Source organism: Bos grunniens, chromosome 18, assembly GCF_055505025.1.
Source record: "Bos grunniens cultivar Pamir isolate PY7600 chromosome 18, Bosgru_T2T1.0, whole genome shotgun sequence".
NCBI classification, from domain to species: Eukaryota; Metazoa; Chordata; class Mammalia; order Artiodactyla; family Bovidae; genus Bos; species Bos grunniens.
Window position 1 is genome coordinate 42,734,017 of NC_141182.1, and position 23,329 is coordinate 42,757,345.

The 23,329-nt window shown below is 49.0% G+C and overlaps 1 long non-coding RNA gene and 1 pseudogene across 1 annotated transcript in view; both read right to left on the reverse strand.

Annotated features, from left to right (window-relative positions):
- Positions 1–228: 228 nt before the first annotated feature.
- Positions 229–23,329, reverse strand: part of LOC147353570 (uncharacterized) — a 44,836-nt gene continuing 21,735 nt past the window's right edge. Inside the window, exons 2-3 of the long non-coding RNA XR_015145731.1 lie at positions 1,025–1,242; positions 229–849 (exon numbers count right to left, since the gene is read on the reverse strand). This is a non-coding gene — a long non-coding RNA (uncharacterized LOC147353570). The remainder of the gene's footprint in view (positions 850–1,024; positions 1,243–23,329) is intronic.
- LOC147353571 (UDP-glucuronic acid decarboxylase 1-like) lies at positions 20,887–22,485 on the reverse strand (annotated as a pseudogene).

Sequence of the window (23,329 nt, forward strand, 5' to 3'; positions counted from 1 at the left end):
GATGGGAAATAAACAGACACTCCTGCCCGCCTGGCTGAGTCAGCAGCTTTGTCAGGCAAGGGGCCTGCAGCCTCCCTTATGGTTGTCCAATCTCTTGAGCCAGTAGCCAGAGATCTAATCCCAGACCCAGGACCTTAGCCTACCAGGCCAGGGGTCTGAAAAATCCACACATTCTGGACTTTGCTTTGGGCTGAAGCCATCCCCTCTCCAAAGGATCCTCAGATTCCATAAAAAGCTTTGGAACTTTATTCTCGTGAAACACTGACCTAATCTTTGCATGGAGACTGCTATTTACATTAAAATTGGTCACATAATGAAAAAAAAAAAAAAAGTAGTTCATTAATATGCTAAGAAGTGCTAATTTGAACATTGCTGAAAAGCAATTGCAAATTCCATTTTGCAACTTGCAAATGTGATGCAGTGCAAATTAAGGCTGATGGACTCATCTTCAGACATTCAAACTTCATCTGGATACTTCCTTAGCATCCAGGTCTCAGCTGCATCCACCGGCTTCAAGACCCAAAGGGGTGACTCCTCCTTCATTTGGGAAGAAAGAGCGTGCCTCCAGTAATGGGAGGGTTCCACTATGAGCCATTTCTACAACGACATCTGGTGAGTCCAAGTAAGGGCATCATGAGGGGTGCTGCTGAAACGACCCATAACGAAAGAATAAAATAACTCCCAATCTTCACCAACACAAATCCTCTGTAAGATGGAGCCATACCAGATTCACAACTTCCAGCTGGATCCCAGCCTCCAGCTCTCTTCCGACAGGTGACCTGTGATGCCCTGTTGACCCAAACTGGCTTGAGAAGGTAGCCTGAGATGCCCTCTCTCTGCCGAGGAAACCTGTGGGGGTCAGAGCCAGATTGGCAAGTGTCAGCCACTGTTCTCCCTGGGGAGCACCAGGGGCAACTCTGTGGATGGGAAATAAATCCCTGAGGACTATGTCACACTCAGGAGTTCCTTCCGTCTTCCTGCCACCCTCCCTGCTGTCTACACAGGCAGTGGAATCAGAACTTACATGGAGTGAGGCTCCCAAGTCAGCACATACAGGGCCATCTGTGTGGGCCTCGGAAGACCCTTAAGACAGCATAGCATCGGACACCAACATCCTTCTCCTGCTAAGTGCAGCATATTCACCTTCCTCCATCTTTGGTCAGTTATTCCTTCTTCTGTCGAATACCAGACGAGGTGGCTGGCTGGCTTTGGGGGCCGTACTATATTTTTGAAGTGTGTTATCTACAAACATATAAAAACTTATTAAACACAGCAAGATATTCCAGCTCTGAGAGGTACCAGTCAGGGGCCCCAATACTCATTGCCAAGGCTTGCCACCTTGGCAGGGTCAGCACAGGCGGAAGCCCCTTGTCGTTGCCCCACTCCAGGTGATTTCCCTGGAGGATGAGCAGCCCCACCTGCTGTCCCTTCAAGTCAGGAGCATTTAGTCCTGACCACATCCTCAGCTAGGCCTCAACTAGACTTTGCTCTCTTGACTCCCTCCCCACTGCTTCTCAAAAGGATGCCCATCAAACAAAAGGATGAAGTAAAGAGATGAAGGGACCTGGGTAAGGCAAGAGCAGAAACGTTAGTATAGAGCCAGAAATAAGCTTAATACAGAGTCAGGTGAACATGCAGTGCCAAGAGGGACATGAAAAACAGCTTCCCCGGAGGCAGAGCAAACGGAAACAAGAGGCGTGAAGAACTCTGTCCAGAAAACTGAAAAGGCTCTTCTGCAGCTGAGGGCTAAGAGAAGTTTCTCTGGTGGGTCCCCTTCAAGGGAATGGACACTGAAGTGGAACCCAGAAACCAAGCATTTGGCAGGTCAGCTCCTGAAATGTTGCTCAGTAAACACCCACAACAATCTGAAAAGGCAGTTTTGCCAGGTTGTTCCCTATCCCTGAGACACAGTCAGACCTATACCTGTATGTGTGTATAGGTCTGACTGTGTCACTCAGTCATGTTCGACTCTTTGTGACCCCACGGACTGTAGCCCGCCAGGCTCCTCTGTCCATGGAATACTCCCAGCAAGAATACTGGAATGGGTAGCCATTCCCTTCTCCAGGAGATTTGATCTTCCTGATCCAGGGGCTGAACCTGGGTGGGTCTCTTGCATTGCAGGCAGATTCTCTACCACCTGAGCCACCAGGGAAGCCCTAGTGAGACCTGTGCTTATGTCCAAAGTGTCTGTTTGCAGAGGATGTTTCTACTCTAAGATGGACACGAAAGGGAGATGACAGAGGTCCGTCCCACACCTGCCTCACTATGGCTTCTGGGCCCCCCATGCTTGTCCGTGTTGGTGCCATGACACCTGCTCGCCCCTCACACCAGCCACCCGGGAAGGCTCGGGGGGAGCTTGGGCAAACTGATGCTTTCTCATCACCCAGGTTTCCTCTCAAATGCGCCCTGCTCTGTGACAAGTCCGCTCAAGCTAACGGTGCCTTCCTAGTGCCTATCACCATCTGGAACTCCTTCCCAACTACTAGAATGTAAACTCCATGCAGGCAAGAACTTATCTTGCTTAAGCTAAATCCCAGGCACAAGGAATTTTGCCTGGTGCCTGACAGGTATTTAATAAATACTTGTGAAATAAATGAACTGTCTAACACACCCTTCTATAGCATGTTCTATGGGCCAGGCACCGCTAAGCCCTTTTAAAAAATAATAACTCTTTCTCCCTCAGAGTAGCTCTCATATGTAAGTTTTATCACTAACCCATTTCACAGATGAGGAAACTGAGGCACAGAGAGGTTTTAAGTCATTTGTCTAGGGTCACACCGCTAGTGGGGGATAGGACCTGGAGATCCAGCTCCAGTCACAGCCCTTGATCCCGCAGCCGATATGTGATGGGGGCAGGATGCCTGGCTCACGGCCAGCAGTTTTCATCCTCTTCCCCGAATTCAGAAAACTTCTTACACTCCTGCCCCTCATCCAGAGCTGCTGGGCACACTGATTCCAGAGATAAGTAGCCTAATCCATTTAAAATCTTCTTTTTCAACGTTGTTGATTTTAGCTGAAATGCAAAGTGCAGCACAGAGGAGCCCAGACGGCATCCACTGGAGAGTCTGGGATTAGTTCATTAATAGGTTCGGCTGCTGCCCATGAGGCAGCATACCATTAGGAGCTAACTGCTTCCGACCACGCGCCACTTAGAACCGCAAATTTGCAAATCAGCTCGAGATGCAGATCACTGTGAGAGATGGCAGTGTGAAAGAAAGGCATTTTTCACTTGTTCTCCTAGTAATAGCTATTATGGAATACGATTGGTGTAGACAATGCAAAAAAGTAGTTTTTCCCATTTGTTTTCTAAACCAGCCAACATACCCCATTCACACAGCACAACTCTGTGGGCAGCTGTGGGCATCTCAAACAGAAATCCTCCAGGAAGCAGTCTGGACCTGGGCAAACCAGACACGCCTGGCCTGGCCTGGTCCCCACATGCCTAGGTCCAGTGCTGAAAACACTGACAGTTTCTGCAGAACCCAGGAGAGGAGAATACACGCTCTGGGGAAGGAGCACCCTTTCTGTAAGGGAAGACCCCAGCTGAAGCCTGCAAAGCGGCCTGGCCCCCTTGTCCCAGAGACGCATGCTCTGGTGTGACCGTGTCATGCCTGTCATTGAACAAACTCCACCCGCCACTCTGTGCATCATCTCCATCCTCAGAAGATGCCTTCTCTCTTCTTCATTGTTCTGAGTATCCATGTGCTTTCTTTGCCTCCTGGTTTCTGCTGCTTCTGAGCTCCAGCTTTCTTGTGACTCCACTCTCCATGACCTCCCAAGGCCCCACTCACCTTGCAGCTTCCTTGCTGCCTTCAGCTTCAAGTGTGGTCTCCCACACTGAGAGCAAGCACTGCCTGGAAAAATAGCCAGAGAAACCAAGAAACTATCCTCTTCTCACTTCACCTTCCCAACTCTTTCCTCTGCAAAGAAGTATCCATGGGGTGTCAGGTCTCCTGGCATCCAGGAAGGCCAAGGAAACCAGTACCACTGGTTCTCCCCAAGCAAAGTTTAGTTTATCAGGCTTGTAGGAAATTGGAGCCAAAAAGTAAAAATTAACTTATTTAGGAGAGACCCTGCCTGAATGGATCTATCATTTGAGAAAAGTGGGCTGGCCCATTGCTCTTACTGATGGAACTACCTGCCTACTGGGGAAGGTGGAAAACACTGTTGCAAGAAAATATCTTGGCTCCAAGAAAGGCCAGCTCATGTTAATGCAGGAAGCCCAGTTTTCAGACTATTATCTTTCTCACTGTTAAGTAACACATTGAACTTCTGCGTTTATGCATCAGTCTCACAACTTTGACTAATGTGAGTCTATACCTAAGACAGATCCACTTTCAGAATCTGAATAAACTCCAATTTCTGGATTTTGAGGTTGAGAATCAAACTCAGGCTGTGATAGATTGCTAGCTAACAAAGGCCATTCTGCAGCAGCTACCTCTGGTTAATGGTCTCCCTCCATGCTCTATACCAGGCCCTAGTAAAACTCATCCTGGAAAGGAAAAAGCACTCAAGCACTCACAACTTAAAGCAAGTGATTCTTAACCTTGGCTACTGAGTGGAGTCAGCTAGATCTTACCCCAGATACTCTAACCTAATTGGCCAGCCCTGCCCCTTGGGCACTGCCCACCTCGTGGTTCTGTTGTACAGTGAAAACCACTGACTAGAGCTTGGAAGCCCTCAGGTCCATCTGAGCTACCAGGGAAGTGTAAAAGGAGGGACAACCCACTGCAGTTCTGAGCAGAAGCCTCTAGAGATGGAGGAAAACTTCCACCAAGGGCATAACTCACCTTATCCTCCCCCACCACTTCCTCACCGAGTCCTGCCATGATGGCACTCCCCAAGAGTCAGGTGTCTGTGCTGGCTGATAAGAGGAACTGTGAGCTCTGGCTAAAGTTTGGAACTGCATTTGGATGCAAGTTAAACCTATAATTAGAATTCACTGCCATTCCAATAATAGAGGACTGACCCACAGCCCAGGACTCCAGCGGCACCGGCTTCAGGCCAGTGATTGAAAACCTCAGTGGACAGATTTGCCACACCTTACAGCCATCTCCTGGTGGGCTGTCCCCTCTGATGTCCAATGAGGAGGAATTGAATTGTGGCCTCAGATGCCAGAGAAGTCACGGGGCAGGGGTATGGGGGTACGGTGGAAATGGCAATTATGCATGGACCCGGGTGGGCCACTGGACACAAGGCAACATGGGAAGACAGCCAATCTCCCCTTAGTCCTTCAAGTCTCCTTCAAGAAACCCATCCCAGTGCTGCTCTGGTAGAGAAGCAGCTGCCACGCTGGAAACAACACAGAGGTGTGAGCTTCGCCAAGAACCACCCCTGCAATTGCAGGGTCAAGACACCACCATCAGCCTTCACATTCACAAGTAATAAATATGCTCAAATTAAAAATGCATTTGCCCCACTCATTGTATCTCTGTTATGTATCATATCATGTAAATACACATTCCACTTGTCTTTCGTTTATTATTTACTTTCTGTTCTCCTGTTGGTCAGCAGAGGAAATAATAACCATCTTCCTATGTATGTATCTCAATATCACTAATATTCTTTAAATTTTATAGATTCTCCTTTAAGATTGAATGAAGGCTATCGCCTTTGGCACAGGAAGCAATTGAAAACTTTGTGAATTATATGCCTAGTTTGCTCTTATTTTCCAAGCTAAATATCTAAGATAGAATATTTAAGAATATTTTGTGACCACTAGAAAGTTCTTAACAATATGGTGAGAAGAAGTGTGGAGCCCATATCATAGTTGGAATCAGGAGACTCTGGTTTGAGTCCCAGCTTGTGCACAAAGCTGTTCTATGACTCTGGCTATTAGCATCTCCCTGTTTTCTGTGTCCTCAATGAACTGGGAACACCCTTACCTGGCCTGCCCACCTCGTGGTGATATTAGGAGCATCAACAGGTGCCCTACGAGGTGAGAAGCTGCAGGAAGCAGGGAGCAAGCAACAGGAAACCCGTCACCACAGATGGGGCCCTGGAGAAGAGTGTGGGCTCAGTTAAGGGAGGAAAGTAGGAACAGCGGGTTCCCCAGAGGGACCAGAGTGTTCCCAGAGCCCAGTACGCACTGGAACTTCAGAGGAAGGACCCCCTAACAAGTGCTTAAGCTGGGGGCTCCCCAAAGCCAGGCGACTGAGACAGCTTGCCCACCTCACTCTCCCCCTGCCTATGGTTTCCTCTGTGGCTCACAATGGCCAAGTCCAGTTGGAACCAGCCAGCAAGGACCACCCACATGACCAACCTCCAGAGGCAGAAGGAAGGGTAGAGAAGGCTGGAAATGGATGGGGTGGGGGTCATAACCAGCACAGAGGCTTATGCACAATCCAAATCTCCATTCAAACCCAGGTATAAAAGCCATGGTACTTCGCTGCAAAGGATTTTTCAAATGCCTCAGAATTCAGCTCCCCTCAACTAACAAAGACCCTCCTTGACGCTGAGTCGAAAGGGACATGTAGTTCTAATAGGGGTACCGATGAATTGACTCTGCCTTAAGAAAGTTCAATACCCAAGAAGGCAAAATTTAGCATAGAATCAAGAAAGGTTCTTCACCTTCAAAGGGCTCTCCTAGTGCAAGGATCCCTCCCAGGGCTCATTAAGCAGCAGGCCCCATCCCCTTCACTCACACACACATACGCACACACGCTCACACGCACACACGCTCACACGCACACACTGTCAGAGGCTGCCAGGGGCTGCAGGAGGGGGAGCCAGGAGAGCTGCAGGCGAGGGAGGGAGCTTGCCCACGGGTCAGTCACCGGCTGCAGCCAGCACCCTGTACCTTTTTAGTCTCTGACACTGCAGTGTCAATGGAGAAATAGGACATCTGGCGCCGTTTTGCAGTGTGCATACCTGTTTGGTCTCTGACATTTCACTGTCAGAGGAGAAATATGACATCTGGAGCAGGTTTTACAGCACCATAAGCAACCAGGGTGCACCCGAATGCTTGTTTTTGTCCTGGAAGTCCTCAGTAAACGCCCCGGTCATATCCTGGAATTTCATCATAGGAGAATATCGTGATGTAGTAACTGGGTGGATCTCAGAGGGTCAATCCAATCCCAGCTTCTGTTTGGCAGATAAGGAAATTGAGAGGCAAAGAGCAGATGTGACTTGCTCAAGACCACAGACACAGAGCAAGTCAGGGATGAAAGAATTCAGGCTTCCCTGGCGCCTAGTCCTGTGTTCCTTATCCCCCCATCTCCACCCCTCAGTGAGTGAAATCCATGTGAAAATACCTGAGGATGGGGTCTCTGTTAGGATATAAAGAGGACAAGAGTACAGGGTCTCAAATTTAATCGCTTGAGTTCAAACCTCTGCTCCATTTGGCTGAGTGAGTTTGAGAAAGATATTTCATCTCTTTCTAGGCCTCACTTGTTTCCTCTGTAAAATGGGTATGAAAAGCATATACGCACTTTAGCGAATCATTAGAAGGATGAGACGGGTCATATAAAGTGCTTAGTACATAATGAGCAATAAGAAAAAATGCCCAGTTTTGCCTGTTCATCGGAATACCAACATTAATGATGAGCATTTTCTCAGCCAAACCGAACATCCCAGGCATGGGACCCAATGTGATTCAAGAACTCAGTGAAGCAGCGGAAAGCAAAGCTCTTTCCATCCTCTCATGAAAAGTGAAAGTGCATTCTGGTACTGCCCTGGGGATGTGGAACCCAGGCCTGCAGGGGGCAGGATGGAGAGAGGAGTATGACAGGCTGCTCCAGCCACTGACCTGCCTGGGAAACTGGTCTGTCCACATGTCCCTAGCATCCAGGAGGCTGAAAAGGGGTAACATTGACTTTTTTGTCATTTTATTTTATTTTTATATTGGAGTATAGTTGATTAAAAACATTATGTCAGTCTCAGGTGTACAGCAAAGTGATTCAGTTATACATATACATATATCCATATCTATTCTTTTTTAAATCCTTTTCCCAGTTAGGTTATTACACAATATTGAGCAGAAGTTCCCTGTGCTATACAGTAGGTTGTTGTTAGTGATCTATCTTAAACATAACAGACTCACAGACTTAGAGAACAAACTTATGGTTATCATGGTGGGGGTGGGAAGGGATAGATTGAGAGTTTGGGATTAATATGTATACACATGTTGACAGTAAATACCAAAACTACGAGACCTGTAGTTCCCACCACCTTAACTCTGGATTCTGGCCCTCTCCTTCTGCCCTCTGCCAAGCGCCTCCTTTATTCCTGGGAGTCCTCAAAGGGAACTTCTGAAACACAGATTGCTTCATCCACCTACTGTGGACACCACCCCGCACTGCCATGCTCTACCCTCTTCAAGGACCCCCTCTCTGTTTCCATAGTAACTACCTGGTGCTACCTCTCCAGACCTCCAGGGGGTGCTAGACCAGTACTCGTGATAGAGCTGAGGGAGGGAGGAGACTAGGTCTCAGCCTTTCCCTCTCACCCAGGTCCTTGGGTGTCTCCCCGTCATTCCTCATCTTCAGTAACTCTCAAGGTCATCCCCCACCCCTCCTGTCCTTTGGTTCCTCCCCCCGCTGCCCCCAACCTCAGAGGGCTCCCCTCTGGGTCCTCTACTATCAGTACATTTTGGGATCTATGCCCAGCTACCTGGAATTGATGAATTATAGAGTAAGGCACCCCAACATCCACTGAGGCCATGGTTAGGGGCCTCCCTGGCCACAGGACATGAAATTTAAAAATTAAAGAAAAATAAAATTGCTATTGTTTCTGAATGAAATATCCGGATAATCACAGGAAAGGAGATCTTAAAACCATAATCATAATCATCTGTGGTCTTTGTTTGTGTAGACCTGGCTTAAGGCTTAAATTTAAACCCAGAGTGATGCTAAAAACTCCACAAATAGCTCATTTCCCAACAAAACTGCCATACAGGGAGGCAAATAATTTAAGTAGGGACAATGCTTCACCAGTATGCACATATTAAAAGTTCAAAATCACAACCCAGGGAAAGCCAATACAAGCATGAAGGAAAAACAAACTTTTGTTTCATTGCTTCCAGCTGGAAAGATCTCCCCTTTCTGAAACTGTCCTCAGTCTCCTGGCCAGAGCCCTTTTTTCCCTCTGAGCTGGGGTATCAAGGGGGTGACTGTCACAGATGGACTGTTGAGGTGGAAACCCCTCCTTGGAGGTGCAGAGGCAGGAATTTTGAGGGGGAGAGACCCAGCCATCAGTTCACAACTGGAAATTTACAATGGCTGTGTCTGCTCGTATCAGATTGATGGATGGAAGTGAGGTCTCATTTCTAACCCTAGGAGCACTTTAGCACTTTGATACAACATTATGTTTTCTGAGTGCTCCCCTTCCCCCCAGAATCAATGTATGGGTTATAGATTATTGATCACTAAGGACCCAGACCACAGCCTCTTGTTCAATGTCAGAATGAGAGCTATTGTTCTCCTTCCCAGGCTTCTAACCATGAGTCACCGTACATTTTCAGACACACAGCAATTATTCATAGTCAAGTTATCCTACCCAAGCTTATCAGGAATTTAAACGGAAAAATATGTACATATGCCTTCCTGTGGCAGCACGCTATAGATACACGGGGAAAGTCAGGAAAAAACGTTATTGGTCCAAGAGGAAACTTGAAACCATTGGCTTTTAATACGCAGCAGTTTCCACGAGACTAATATCGCCATCCTGTGAACCTGCCAGCAGATAGAAGCTACCACGTTATTGTGGTCTGTTCCTGAGGACAAATAAAGTATGCCGCTCTTTAGTGTTGTGTGGAGCACGCCACGCTCTAGACAGAAGTGTTTCAAGTCAACACAATATGAAAAAATTCAAAATAAAATGAAAAGTGTCTGAAAACAAACCAACATAAATATACAGCAGTCCTGTTAATTATGATTATTTATGATCCTAAGAACTGGCATCATTACTGTGGTTTCCTTTCCAAAATCTCACAAACTTGTTACTATACAGCAGTTTCGGAGTTCTATAGGCTTAAAAAGGTGGCGTGCTGGAGGCGGAAGTCATTTGGGGCCGGGACCACGTGTGTCCCGGCTGCAGGGACTGGCTTGTACACGTGCATACACGTGTGTGATGCTGACACACAGTAAAATCCTCTTGGTCCTTGCAACGTCCCCTGCCCCCAACATTAAACTGCTGGTAACGCATTACAGACGTCTCTGATGAGCACCACCAATCTATTAAACAAAGTGCTCCAAGCACCGGCAAGGGGCCTGAAGAATGATCTAGAAATCCGCCCCCTTGGGGGAAAACAGCCTAAGGAACATCACCGACAACACTGAATATTTCATCAGGGATGACAGGACTTTTCTCTTCCTGGTCCCCCACCGCCACCCCCTCCATCACCCTGCCTGCCACGTCCCCCCCCTTCCCAATTTTTTCTCCACTCACTTGACAACTAGTCACGGCCACATCACCGCCGTCCCGCTGTCCTTGCAAGCTGACCTCTGTAGTGTGCGGTGCCCAGTGGTCATGCTGTCCTCGTCTCTCTCCAACCACATCTGACAGGAGACGAGGCGATCACCGCAGCGGCTCCTGGCACCTGAGACGCCCTGGGACTACACAGGTAAACCAGGGAGCCCGTGTTGTCTCCAGACCAACAACAGAGGGAAAGACATGACACCTCCAGCCAGGAGCCCACGTCCGAATATTCAGAAGTTTCATCATGCGGGTGATGAAGGCGGCCCTCCCAGCCTTCCACGACGAGATGTGCGGGAGGCAAAGGGGGCGGGGAGGGGGGTCAGGAAGGAGCACCCGGCCCTGTCCTCAATCCAGGGTGAAGAAAAGCTCAGATGTAACAGGGCAGTGATGGCAAGTCCAGTGGGGGTGTGTAGTGGAGGGAGGTGGTACTGACCCCACCCACTCTTGGAGCCCCTCCTCGGGCACGCTCCAGCCCCCAGACATGCCTGCAGCCATGTGGGAGCTCAAGGCCACATCTGCCGACTGACTAGACCCAAGGAGACAAAGCAGGGAAATCACTGCTTTAAAAATGAGAAGATGGTTTTTTGAGTTGCTATATTCTCTCGCAACTCCTTTTTGGCGAAGTGTCGGAGTGCAGAAAAACATGAAGTATTTTGACTGAAATAAACGCTTGCATGGAAAACAGAGAGCCCTGGGGAGTATTCTGAGACTTGAAGAACGTCATACTATTTTAAGCAGGTGACAGTAATGTCATCGTCTGAGAGGTTAGGGTGTTTTCTCTAGACTTGCAAGAGAAGAGAGTAAGTTTGCAGCAAAAAAGTCAAGAAACACACTTTCCAGTTGCACGGATCACTCACAAGCTGCCAGGACAGGCATCCCCCACCCCGACCCCGCTCTCTGCCTTGGAGGGAGCTAACCAGTCCTGTCAGGGAGAGAGTGTTCACGGGCTCCAAGCAGAAAACCAAATAAAATACAAACACGCTTTTCAAATCACTCTGGTTTTTCCAACTTTAATTACACCCCCTACATCAACACGACTGCAAGCTGTTTGTTAAAAAAAAAAAAAAAAAACCTGTCTCAACATCCACTGTGGTTATTGTGGACCGGGATCTGGGGCAAATCTGGACAGCATATTCCATGTAACCCTGAGCTTAATTCTATGTAACCCTGAGCTTAACGCTTACTCCACGCCATCCCCTCCTCCTTTTCCGTTCCTGCCTTGGTAATACTTCATAGCAATAGTATCTGGTTGCTACCTACTAGAACCGCAGGCGCTGATGGAAGTCTTTCCTTCTTACACAGCACTAAAATATACACAAAGGAGTCTTGTGGGAATTTTGCTGGAAGACCTCACTAGAACCTTGTCTGCTTCACCCTGTTACGGATCAGGGTTCTTGGCCTTCTCCAATCAATAGAAATTGCTTAGAGGCCAGATAAGAAATTCAGGCAAGGCTTTACTGGGGCCCCTGCTGCCGCAGCAGGAGTGAGAACAAACAACTCCCGAGGAGGAGCAAACTGGTTCCTTACACAAGGTGAGGGTAGGGGTGTGTCCAGGGGTCAAGTCAGAGGGGTGGCTTTAGGTGCTATGTTCAGGGGGTATGGGCAGTACTCTGTTTTTGCTCCCAGCTCTTCAAAAGTGGCAGTTGGGATTTTTCAGTCTCTTTGTACCTGGGGGTCTAGAATTTGCCCCAGCCCCACATGCACACGTGCACACCGTTATTTTTAGCCCCATACAGTTTCTTTGTATTTTGTAGTTAGAGGAGAGCTATGTCCAGGTGCAAGCGTTGCAGCACTGTATACAGCAAAAGGGCCCAGGCCCAGCCTGCCGCCACCCCATGCTTCTTGACGTCATTCTGGAGGTGAGAACGGCTCCGGGGAGAGGGAGACAAGACAGGTAGCAGTCCCGTTCTCTGTTCTCTTGGGTTCCGTGGTGACGTCAGACACCCCTCCTGATCCAGGAGCTGGGGAGGGTGAGGATGCTCACATGTCTCCACCCCCCACCTCCCATGCACAGGTGTAACTTGTCTCACAGGGAAACAGAGCATCCACTCCAGCAGCCATACAGCAGCGCCTAGGGATACCAGGAATAGAGGAGAAGCAAAGGGAGGTGACTGACTTGGGTCCTGTGCCTCTGAGCTCAGGAATACCCTGAAGATGATGGGGGACAGGTGGGCAGGAGTCTGGGAGCACTCCTCTACCAGCAAAATGGCTGCTACTGCTGATGCATGAGAACCTGAAATCCTTCAGGCAGGACCAAGCTTGCATGCCCTTGAGGACAACGCAGTCCTCCCCAGGTGAGCACCAGCAATCTCCCTCTTGGCTGGTGGACCAATCCCTTAAATGAGTTCAAGTGGATGGACTGCAACGCTGAAGTCCCTGACGGGGTCATTGTTGAACTGGAAGCCCCCGGGGATTCCCTGGGATGCATAGCAGCCCCCACCTCTCAATCAGAGCCCCCCAGGTGGGTGTCCTTCCAGCCTTGGGATGAATCTCTTTCTCTTTTCTGGAGTACCCAGTGACGCAGTTGATATGACTATAGGAACCATATTATGTGAACTATGAATGTTTCTAACCACTAGGACCTCGCTACGTGTGCCCAAGGCTGGCTCTAAGAGGGATGGCGGTGGGGAGTGCCTAAGACCCAAGACCCAGCAAGGGCACTGCACATTCAGACCTCTACCTCCTGAGGCAGGAAAGACAGGGTGGGGCCCAAGATAACCTTCTCAGGCATAGGCATTAGGCAGAAGCCAAAGCTGCCTCCCTGTCTTGCACTTAATGAGGTCCTGAGGAACGGAAGAACAGTATCTAAAACAGAAACGTGGTAGCAGCTGAACAAGAAACTGACCATGAGACACAGACAAAGAGAACAGACCTATGGACAGAGTAGAGGCGGGGAGGCAAGGGTCGTGGGACGGATGGAGAAAGTAACATGGACACTTACATTACCATATGTAAAATAGACAGCCAGTGGGAATTTGCTGTATGACTCAGGGAACTCACCCCCAGGCTCTGTGACAACCTAGAGGCGGGGGATGGGAGGGAGGTGGGAGGGAGGTTTAAGAGGGAGGGGACATATATCTATGTGTCATGTGGCTGATGTGTGATTCTGTCTGATTCATGTTGATGTCTGACACAATATTAAAAAGCAATCATCCCTCAATTAAAAATAAGTTTTTTTTTTAAAAAAAGAAACTCTGACCATGAAAACCATGGAGAAGGCACAGGTTGCTGATGATCCTGTACCACCTTCCACGTGTGGGGCTCCACTAGTAAAGGAGATTTTGAGGTAAAACAGCTCTTAGAGCAACGCGTGTGCAGCGACTTCAGGAGAAGGGAGCAGAGGACCAGGAGATGAGGCGACCTGGTTCCATCCAGGCCACACCTCTCCTCTCCTTTCAATGAATATTCCAACCACGCCACGCCTCTCCCCTCCTCTCAATGAATATTTCACCCCTAATCAAAAAAGCCCCACCCATTCAAAGGGCTAAAAATAAGATAAAAAAGAGATGAAAAAACACTTGGTCACGAGGACCTCACCCTCACTTTTGCCTCAATCAACTGCTTCATTTTTCTCTTTGTGCCTCAGCCTCAGTGGGTTTTGTTTTTTTTTCTTCTTCTTCTTCTTTGCGTTCCTCATCCAAATTCTTCTTGGACGAGTTGAACAAGACCCTGGACTTCTGATAACAAGCTTTTCCTCTATCACCCTCAGGAAGCTCATTCTGGGATGACTCTCACCAAGTGGGTGCAGAGTGGAACTGTTAGAACCATCTCACCTATTTGATTTCTTAATTTTCTTTCTTTTTGCTTTGTTTTGAGGGCTTTTGTTGTTGTTCTTTAAAACTGTAGAGGCCACAGATGCTATCTTTTTTTTTTAATATTTATTTATTTGGCTGCACCAGGTCTTAGCTACAGCCTCTTTAGTTGTGGCATGTGGGATTTGGTTCCCTGACCGAGGACTGAACCTGTGCCCCCTGTATTGGGAGCTCTGAGTCTTAGCCACTGAACCACCAGGAAAGTCCCAGTTGGTTGATTTTAAAAGGGGTGTTTCTGTGGTCTGTATATTTAGAGTCAGACGTAAGTTGTGCATAAGTTGTAGCTATGTGCATGTCACAAGCTCATGAGGAAAACGCGCCTGGGAAAGTTTAAAGCAGGTTTTGTTGACGCTGGTCCCGTGGACTCTTTGGCTCAGGTAATTCTTTGCTGCGTGGAGCTGCTCTGTGCATTGTAGCTACTTTAGGCAGCATCCTCAGCCTCTGCCCTCCCAACGTGGGAGGCATTCATCTCCTAGTTGTGACAATCAAAAACATCTCCAGACAATGTCAAATGTCCCTTGGGGGTGAGGTTCCGGTGGGGGCTACCAAATGACACCATTTGAGAACCACCGCTCTAAACTTGCTGGTATTCACATGTGCAGTCAAGACCAGAACCCAGATCGTCTAGAAGCCCTTGTCCTTCCCATGATGCCCTGGGGGAAGGGAAAAGGCAGGGCTCAGCCTCCAGGTACTCTCCCCCCACCCTACTCCCCTGCCGTCATCATCCCAGGCTCCACCACCCTGATGCCACTCAGAGCCCATAACGCCACCCCCACCACAGAAAGAGGCTTTTCCTCTGAAGAAAGCTAGCCTTCCAACAAGCAGTGAAGGAATGAGACAAAGGCGTTGATAACCCATCTGCTGTCTTTAAAGCTGGGTCGCACAGTTTCACAGCAGCATGCCAGGATGACATGGCTTAAGTGGTAATGACTTCAGGATGCAATGTCATTCTACTGCTGCTGTGGATTCCTGCTCCCCACCCACAAGGTGGTGAAGGCACCTTTTGCACACAGCCCAGTCATCAGGCCAGGAGGGGGAACTCGTCAGAGTGGAGTCCATAGGACCCTCCTCGTGCTGCGTGGCCTGGGTCCCAGAGGGGCGCCAGGAAGGTGGACCTGAGACTCACAGTACTCAGTCTAGAGCAGAGGGGAATTTCAGACTTATCTGTGTAAAAAAAAAAAAAAAAATTCCAAACCCTGGCCAAGACTTCAGCCCCAAATCTCTCACAAGGTTGTAGGAGCAGCTCCCCCATCCCACACCCTGACCAGCCAGGTGCCCAGGGTGGGCCAACTGCCCTGGTTCCCCCAGAGAACACTCTGCTCCCAGCCCAGAGTGCCACTCATGGCTTTTCTCCCCATGCGGGGCTGTGAGATGGATTTTTATCCCAGTTACTCAGAGCATCCTCCTGGACGGTCTGCCAGGCTGAGCTCATGGCTTTGATCAGAAGGGTGAGCTCAGAACCAAATGTGCTGGTGGAGGCAGCAGCCCACCCAGGCCTCTCAGGGGGACACAGTTGGATAGAGACACCAAAGATAAGGACAAGGCAGCCAGCCACCTCCAGGCAGGGACATGAACAGGTACAAGGGCCCTGGGGCAGGGCTGAGAGTTTGTTCAAAGTACAGAAGGACGATCCTATAGCTGGAATAGAGACAGTTGTCCATCACATGAGAACTTGCAGGGCATGGTCAAGGGGAGATGTTTTCTTTTAAATGAATCAAAAGTCACTGTAAGGGTTTGGGCAGGTAGGAAGGATGCTCTGTTGCCAAAAAGACCACCTAAGCCCCAATAAGCAAAGAGACTCTGAGTGGGAAAGAGTAGATGCAGGGTGACTGGTGCTCAGGAACCAGGGGAGGTGGACAGACATGGGCATGATAGAGATGAGCTTGGAGAGTAGGATGGCTGTATGGGGCAGGCGGTGAGGGCTTTGCAGAGGAGAGAAGAGTCAAGCATGGCACTGCAGTCTGCCACGGTGATACTGTATGAAAATCCCCAAACTCAGAGGCTTCAGACAGTAAGCATTTAATTAGTTGACAAATCAGAACTGAGCAATTTAGGCTGAGCTTGGCGGGATGGTTCTTCTGGTCTTAACAATGCTCACTCTGACATCTTGAGGTTGGTTAGCTATTGGCTGGGCAAGCAGGCCAGCTGGCTCTCCTCCTCCAGCAGCCTAGCCCAGGCATGGCCTAATGAAGAAGGCCAAGGCAGAAGTGTGGACGAGTCCTGTCAAAAAACATCTTCCCGCCTCTGCTTCTATCTTATTTGTTAACACTCTTTGGTGGGAGCAGATAGAAACAGCAGCACCCTGAAGATAGACAGCAAAGGATAAAGACTAAGGCCACTTCTGCAATTGATCTGCCGGGGTGGCCGTAGGCTGGCCTAACTGAGCAGCTGGAGCTACCTTTACTGCCTTGCGGCAGACTGAGAGAGGAATGCACTGGGAGTTTCAGGAATTCTGCTTTGGTTTAGGAGTATGTATGGCAGCTGGTGGCTCAGATGATAAAGAATCTGCCTGCGGTGCAGGAGGCCCGGGTTCGATCCCTAGTCAGGAAGAGCTGCCGGAAAAGGGAATGGCAACCCACTCTGGTATTCTTGCCTGGAGAATTCCATAGACAGAGGAGCTTGGCGGGCTACAGTTCATGAAGTCGCAAAGAGTCGGACACGACTGAGCAACTAAACTAACACTAAGGGCCCCTGTAAGTTCCCTAAAGCACTCAGTAAGGGCTCATGGGAGCTGCCCAATGCTGATGGGCGATTCTCTCATTTTTAAACAAAAGCCACCAAGCTGGAATTCCAAAACTTCAAGACCACAAAACCTACTGATGAGCCGGCTTTGGAGACACAGGCCTCCTCCGTCGACTGTGTCCACCATTCTGTCTCCTCTGCGGAGTGATGGAAAGTCTACCCTGAGAGACTCTGATTTTATGCTGATCGTTAACTAAGAATATTTCTCTCCAGAGATTTATTACATTAATGAGCTCTGAAATTACTCAGAGCAATTAAGTATATTGTTTTGAAACTCTTTAGAAATCATCAAAACACACTGGTTGTTTCTCAGGGAAACATAAATAAGGGATGCAGTTGGTACCCAGACAAACCCAGCCAGCTCGCCTCCCACTGGCTTTGGGAGTCCCTAGCTCCCAGCTCCCAAGGTAGACACATGCCTGCCCGGCTGAGAGAGACTCTGCTTCGCATACATAGTGGTACTTTCTTTCTGAAGAAAGGACTGGACTCTGAGTCCAACTGGCCAGACCTTGGATGGCTCTGCTCCCTGGGGCCAGTATGAGAGCCAGGGCTTGTCCTGCAAACTGCTCCGTACTCACACACAAGAAGCAGAAAGACAGCTGAAAGCCACTCATGTGGCTTCAGAAGGCCTCTCGTTCCCAATAGCTGAGTGGTTTCTATATCCCTTGCTCAGCTAACACACACCTATAGGAGCCACTGCCCCTCAACTGCCCATGACACAAACGGGTCTTCAGATGGGGCCCCTGAATTGCACACATGACTCACTCCTCCATAACAAGTCACCATCATCACAATCACCTTCATAGCCACTTCCCAGGCCAGAGGAAGAAGGGCAGGAGCCAAGAGAAGCCCTCAGGTTTCGAGCTGCCTGACTCAAACACAGTCCATGCCCCTCACTAGCTGTCTCACATAACAAGGACTCACATAGCAAGGACTCTATTAACGCAGCATATGTCACAGAACTTGGTCCTCCCAAACACCTTGTAACAGTAGTTCAGCAATTTGCCAACATTCTCTCATTTACTTTGTTGTTGCTGTTGGAGTATAATTGCCTTACAACAATTAGTTTCTGCTGTACCAGGAAGTGAATCAGCTACACGGTTACATACATGTGCTCCCTCTTGCACCTCCCTCTCACCTCCCCATCCCAGCCCTCCAGGTCATCACGGAGCACCGAGCTGAGCTCCCTGTGCCTTACAGCAGCTTCCCACTCGCTTTGCATTTTACACATGGTAGTGTATGTATGCCAATCCTAATCTCCCATTTCATCCCACCCTCCCCTTACCCCACCCCACTCCTTGTCTGAATGTCAGTTCTACACGTCTGCATCCCTATCCCCATCCTGAAAACTGGTTCATCTGTGGAATCTAGAAAAATGTTACAGATGAATCTCTCATTTACTTTTCACAACTATGAGATGGGAACCACTATTTTTCCCTGTTTTACAAATAAGGAAACTGAGACACATGGAAGGGAAGTGTTTTGCCCAAGTCAGCTGTAGGCTTGGAGTTTCTAGAAATAAACTTCAGGGTCCTCTCCCCACACAGGGAGGCTGTCCTTATATGGACCATGTCATGGGCTTCTGGTCAAATTCAGCCAATGGAAGCCCCCAGAAGAGAGCAGGAGGGATAGGAAAAGTGGGACCACTCATTCTCCCAGCTCTCTCCTTACTGGTGACCTTCTCTCTGCTCCTCTCTGTTTGCAGGCTCCAGGATGCTCTGTCCCCCAACACTCAGGTCTGGACTTCCCCAGTCCCACACCCACAGACACCTAAGTCCCACCTGCTCCTTTACAAATTGTTCTCTCATTAAACTCCTCTAATTTGCACCCTTTGAGTGTGCCATCTGTCTCCCGCTGGGCCCCCAATTCCCAAGTCTGTACTCTAGGGACTACTGGGTACTGCCTACATTCTGGGCCCTAGAAAACAAGAGTGTTGACAGGAGGAAAACAAAATCATCTGTACATTTTTCACTTTTGAAGCTAAAATGAAGACCAGGAAGATCCAGCTCTCTAAGCCCTTTGACTGGGCTTCCAGCTTCCTGCTGGATGATAGGGGTCAGAGGAGCCCTGTCACAACCACCAGCACAGACCCTGGGAGCCCACGGACACAGCCAGAGTCCTGGCTACTTAGGTAACAGCCCAGGACAGTCCCAGCACCTCCTCTCAGCTCTGCTGTAAGCTCTGTGGTCCAGGAAGAAGGCCAATACTAAGTGCTGAGGATAAGGGGAGACCCAAAACCCCAGATCTGGGGAGCAATTCTCCAGCAAGCTCTTCCTAGAAGCCTACCTGCCAGGAAACTAGCTGACCTTTCAGAACCTCCAAGTCCCAAGTTCAACTGAGTGTGGCCTGGTCATTCTGGGCCCAGGATGGCCAGAGGGCTTTGCATTTAGAAGGGAAGAGACCTCTCTCTCTTACTCCCCTGCAGACAGCCCCTCCCCACAACACAAAGTGGAAGGCTCTGCCCTGGAGCTTACAAAGATAGCAATATCCTGAGAGACTGGGGTCCCAGGACAGGGGTGGGAATGGGCTGTTTTCTTTGTGTCTTTGCTTCCCTCCCCATCAACCTCTGGTGCCAATCACATCCATCTTCAGGTAAACATAAAATACACGTCCATTAGATTCTAGCACCATGAAGGGCCCAAATCAAATCCCTTTGCCTACACAGAGCTGGGCAAGGGACTCCTCGCTGAGTCCACTCAGACTTGCTAAGATGCTTCGTGCCGCAGTGTCCACCCCGTGGCAACTCCATGAAGAGAACAAAACCTTCATAGTCTCACATATACCCACCTGCCTCCTAATGCCTGCAGGCCTGGACACAGCCCACTTTCCAGACATTCCAAATAACAGTCAAAACAAAGAAAATCGCCAGCTTCCCTGGTGGCTCAGTGGTCAAGAGTCCATCTGCCAATGCAGGAGACACGAGTTCGATCCCCGATCTGGGAAGATCCCATATACCACAGAGCAACTAAGCCCATGTGCCACAACTATTGAGCCTGTTTTCTAGAGCCCATGAGCTTCAACTACTGAAGCCCAAGTGCCTAGAGCCCATGCTCCACAACGAGAGAAGCCACCGCAATGAGAAGCCCTGGCACCGCCACTAGAGAGTAGCCCCACTCACCGCAACCAGAGAAAAGCACGAACAGCAATGAAGACCCAGCACAGTCAAAAATAAAATAAAATAATAAAATTATATATTAATTAAAAAAAATACAGACCAGTGGGACAATAAGAGCCATCAGAGACCATCTGCACCATTATACAGATGGTACATACTTTTCCCAATATTTTATTAAAATAGTATATTTAACCACGGTTAACCAAGAATATTAACTTCATCCCACCCCCCCACCCCCATATGCAGCATGACATAGTAGTGATTTCAAAGATCCTTAATCGTGATAACCAACAAAAACATTTCAAAGTTTGCAACTAAAAACTAGACCTTGCAAAAATTCTGCATTAGAAGAAACATCACAAAGCTCTCGAGCAGAATTCTTTTCTCTGCCTGAGAGTTAATGTGGTATGCCACCCACCTGACATTACTCCTGGTCTGCTCTTTCTCCTCTATGCACAGAAGAGCGTCTCATTTATAAGTACCCACTTCATAAATAAATCAGCATTTTCACCTCATTTAATGTTTCTTTTCAGCTTCACAAAGAAACCAAGAAATAAAATTGTCGACGACAGTCACGACGTAGGCTCTCACAGTAAGACGAAAAAACTTGAAAATGTGCAGAGATGCATCTGCACTCTTTTACATAAAAAGATTTTCAAAAGTACAAGGCAAAATCTACAGTTTTTTTAGGGGAGATTTTAGGCACATCCATTTCTTAAAGCAAGCTTCAGTATGAATTCCAGTTTTGTCTTCATAACACCTGTTCTAGTTAGTCTTTCTTTAAAAAAAAAAAAAGGATTCCCGTCAAGTGTGAAATAGGGCATCTATGGTCCCGAAAGGGGAGGTTTTCAGTTATGGCTTGCCCGTTCTGTTTTCATCCTTGCTGGCTTTGGTTTGGGGATGTACTGGTTATTTGCATGGTACTCGAGTTCTTTCCGGAAGTAGAAGATGGCTTTGTTTAACCCTTCCTCCCGCAGGACCATTGGCTCCCACCCCAGCATCAGCTTCGCTTTCTTGATGTCTGGTTTCCTTCTCTGGGGGGTCGTCCTGGGCTTCAGAAAGAAACTGAATTTTACTCCCACTGCCAACAGGGTTTTTGATGAGCTGAGCAAATTCTAGGATGGTGTGTTCTTCCGGGTTCCCCAGCTTGACGGGGCTGCTGACGTTGCTGTTCGTGAGCGCCACGAGGCGGTTCACCAGGTCACTGACGTACCGGAAGGCCCTCGTCTGTGATCCGGATCTGTACACTGTGAGCGGTTCCCCCTGCAGCGCCTGCAGGATGAAGTTGCTGACCACCCGGCCATCATTCATGTGCATTCGGGGCCCAAAGGTGTTGAAGATCCTGGCTACGCGCACCGCCACGCCCTCCTGCTTCATGCAAGCGTAGCACATCTCCGCAACTCGCTCCCTTTGTTGTAGTAGGCTCGGGGTCCTATCAGAGAAGGCAATGGCACCCCACTCCAGTACTTTTGCCTAGAAAATCCCATGGACAGAGGAGCCTGGTAGGCTGCAGTCCATGGGGTCGCGAAGAGTCGGACACGACTGAGCAACTTCACTTTCACTTTTCACTTTTCACTTTCATGCATTGGAGAAGGAAATGGCAACTCACTCCAGTGTTCTTGCCTGGAGAATCCCAGGGACGGGGAAGCCTGGTGGGCTGCCGTCTATGGGGTCGCACAGAGTTGGACACGACTGAAGCAACTTGGCGGCAGCGGGGGCAGGGTCCTATGGGATTCACGCGGCCCCAGTAATCCTCGGTTTGTGGGTGGACTTCAGGGTCTCCACACACCTCTGAGGTGGAGGCCAGGAATAGACTGGCCCCAACTCACTTTGCCAGCCCCAGCATGTTCAGTGTCCCAACGGTGTTGGTCTTTAGCGTCTTGAAGGGGTTGTACATGTAACTGGGAGGGGAGGCAGGAGAGGCCAGGTGGTAGATCTGGTCCACTTCAATGGACAGCTGCTCCAACATGTCATGGTTGATCAGCTCAAAGTTCTCATGGCCGATCCAGTGCTCCATGTTCCTCTTCCTGCCCATGAAGAAGTTGTCCACCACGGTCACTTTGTGACCATCCATCATGAGCTTGTCCATGAGGTAGGAACCCACAAAGCCCATGCCCCCAGTTACCAAAATTCTTTTACAGTCCTTTTCTGATAAAAATTTTACTGGCGAGTATTTCTGGATGAAGCTCTTTTCCAAATCTCTGATTTTCTCCCTCAGTGGTTCAATGATCTTGTCAAGCCTGCTCTCAATTCTGAGCTCCCCGTTTTCCTGAATGGGCCTCATGTTACCAAGTTGTCCCAAACAGAGGCCACGTAGGCGAGCAGTGCGATGCACAGCAGCGGCTTCGTCCTCCTGCAGCTGACAGCAGACGCGAGGCGAAGCAGCGGCTGGCTCAGCATCCCAGGCCATGCGCTGTGGCCCCAGATGGTACAGATTTTACAGATGGAAAAAACTGACATAGCTGGGGGAAAGGGCTCAGACAAAAAGTCTGAATACAAAGACAAAAGGTCCAACCCCCAACCCAGGGCTCCCTGGGCTGTTACTCACTACAGTCTGGCTATATTCATTTCCATCTCTAAATTGCCCCAGAACCGTGCTTGGACCCAACCCAAGGAGGAACAATGCCATCTGGCCTCTGAGAGTTTGGGGAACGCTCTCTTTAGCACTAGATGCCTAGTGGCACTGGGCTTTCTTTGAGTTGAGTAATAATCGATGTTTGCTGCCACGGTTGCCTCAAGGGTTATAAGCCAGGGCCAGCTGCAGGCCCAGGGCTGCACACCATTTGATGGCCTCAGAAGTGTGGTAAATGTAAACGGTGCTGTGCTGTGCTCAGTCACTCAGTTGTGTCTGACTCTTTGCAACTCCATGGACTGTAGCCCGCCAAGCTCCTCTGTCCATGGGATTCTCCAGGAAAGAATATTGGAGAGGGTTGTCATGCCCTTCTCCAGGGGATCTTCCTGACCCAGGGATCGAACCCAAGTCTCCTGCACTGCAGGTGGATTTTTTTACCATCTGAGCCACAAGGGAAGCCCAATGTAAATGGTGGTTCTCTTTAAAAAGTGTCCGGTAAAACTTAAAACAAGGACTTCCCTAGCAGTCCAGTGGTTAAAAATTCACCTTGAAATGCAGGGGACACAGGTTTGATCCCTAGACAGGCAACTAAGATCCCACCTGCTAGAGGCAACTAAACCAGTGCCCCAGAACTACTGAACCTGTGTGCCACAACTAGAGAGAAGCCCGGGC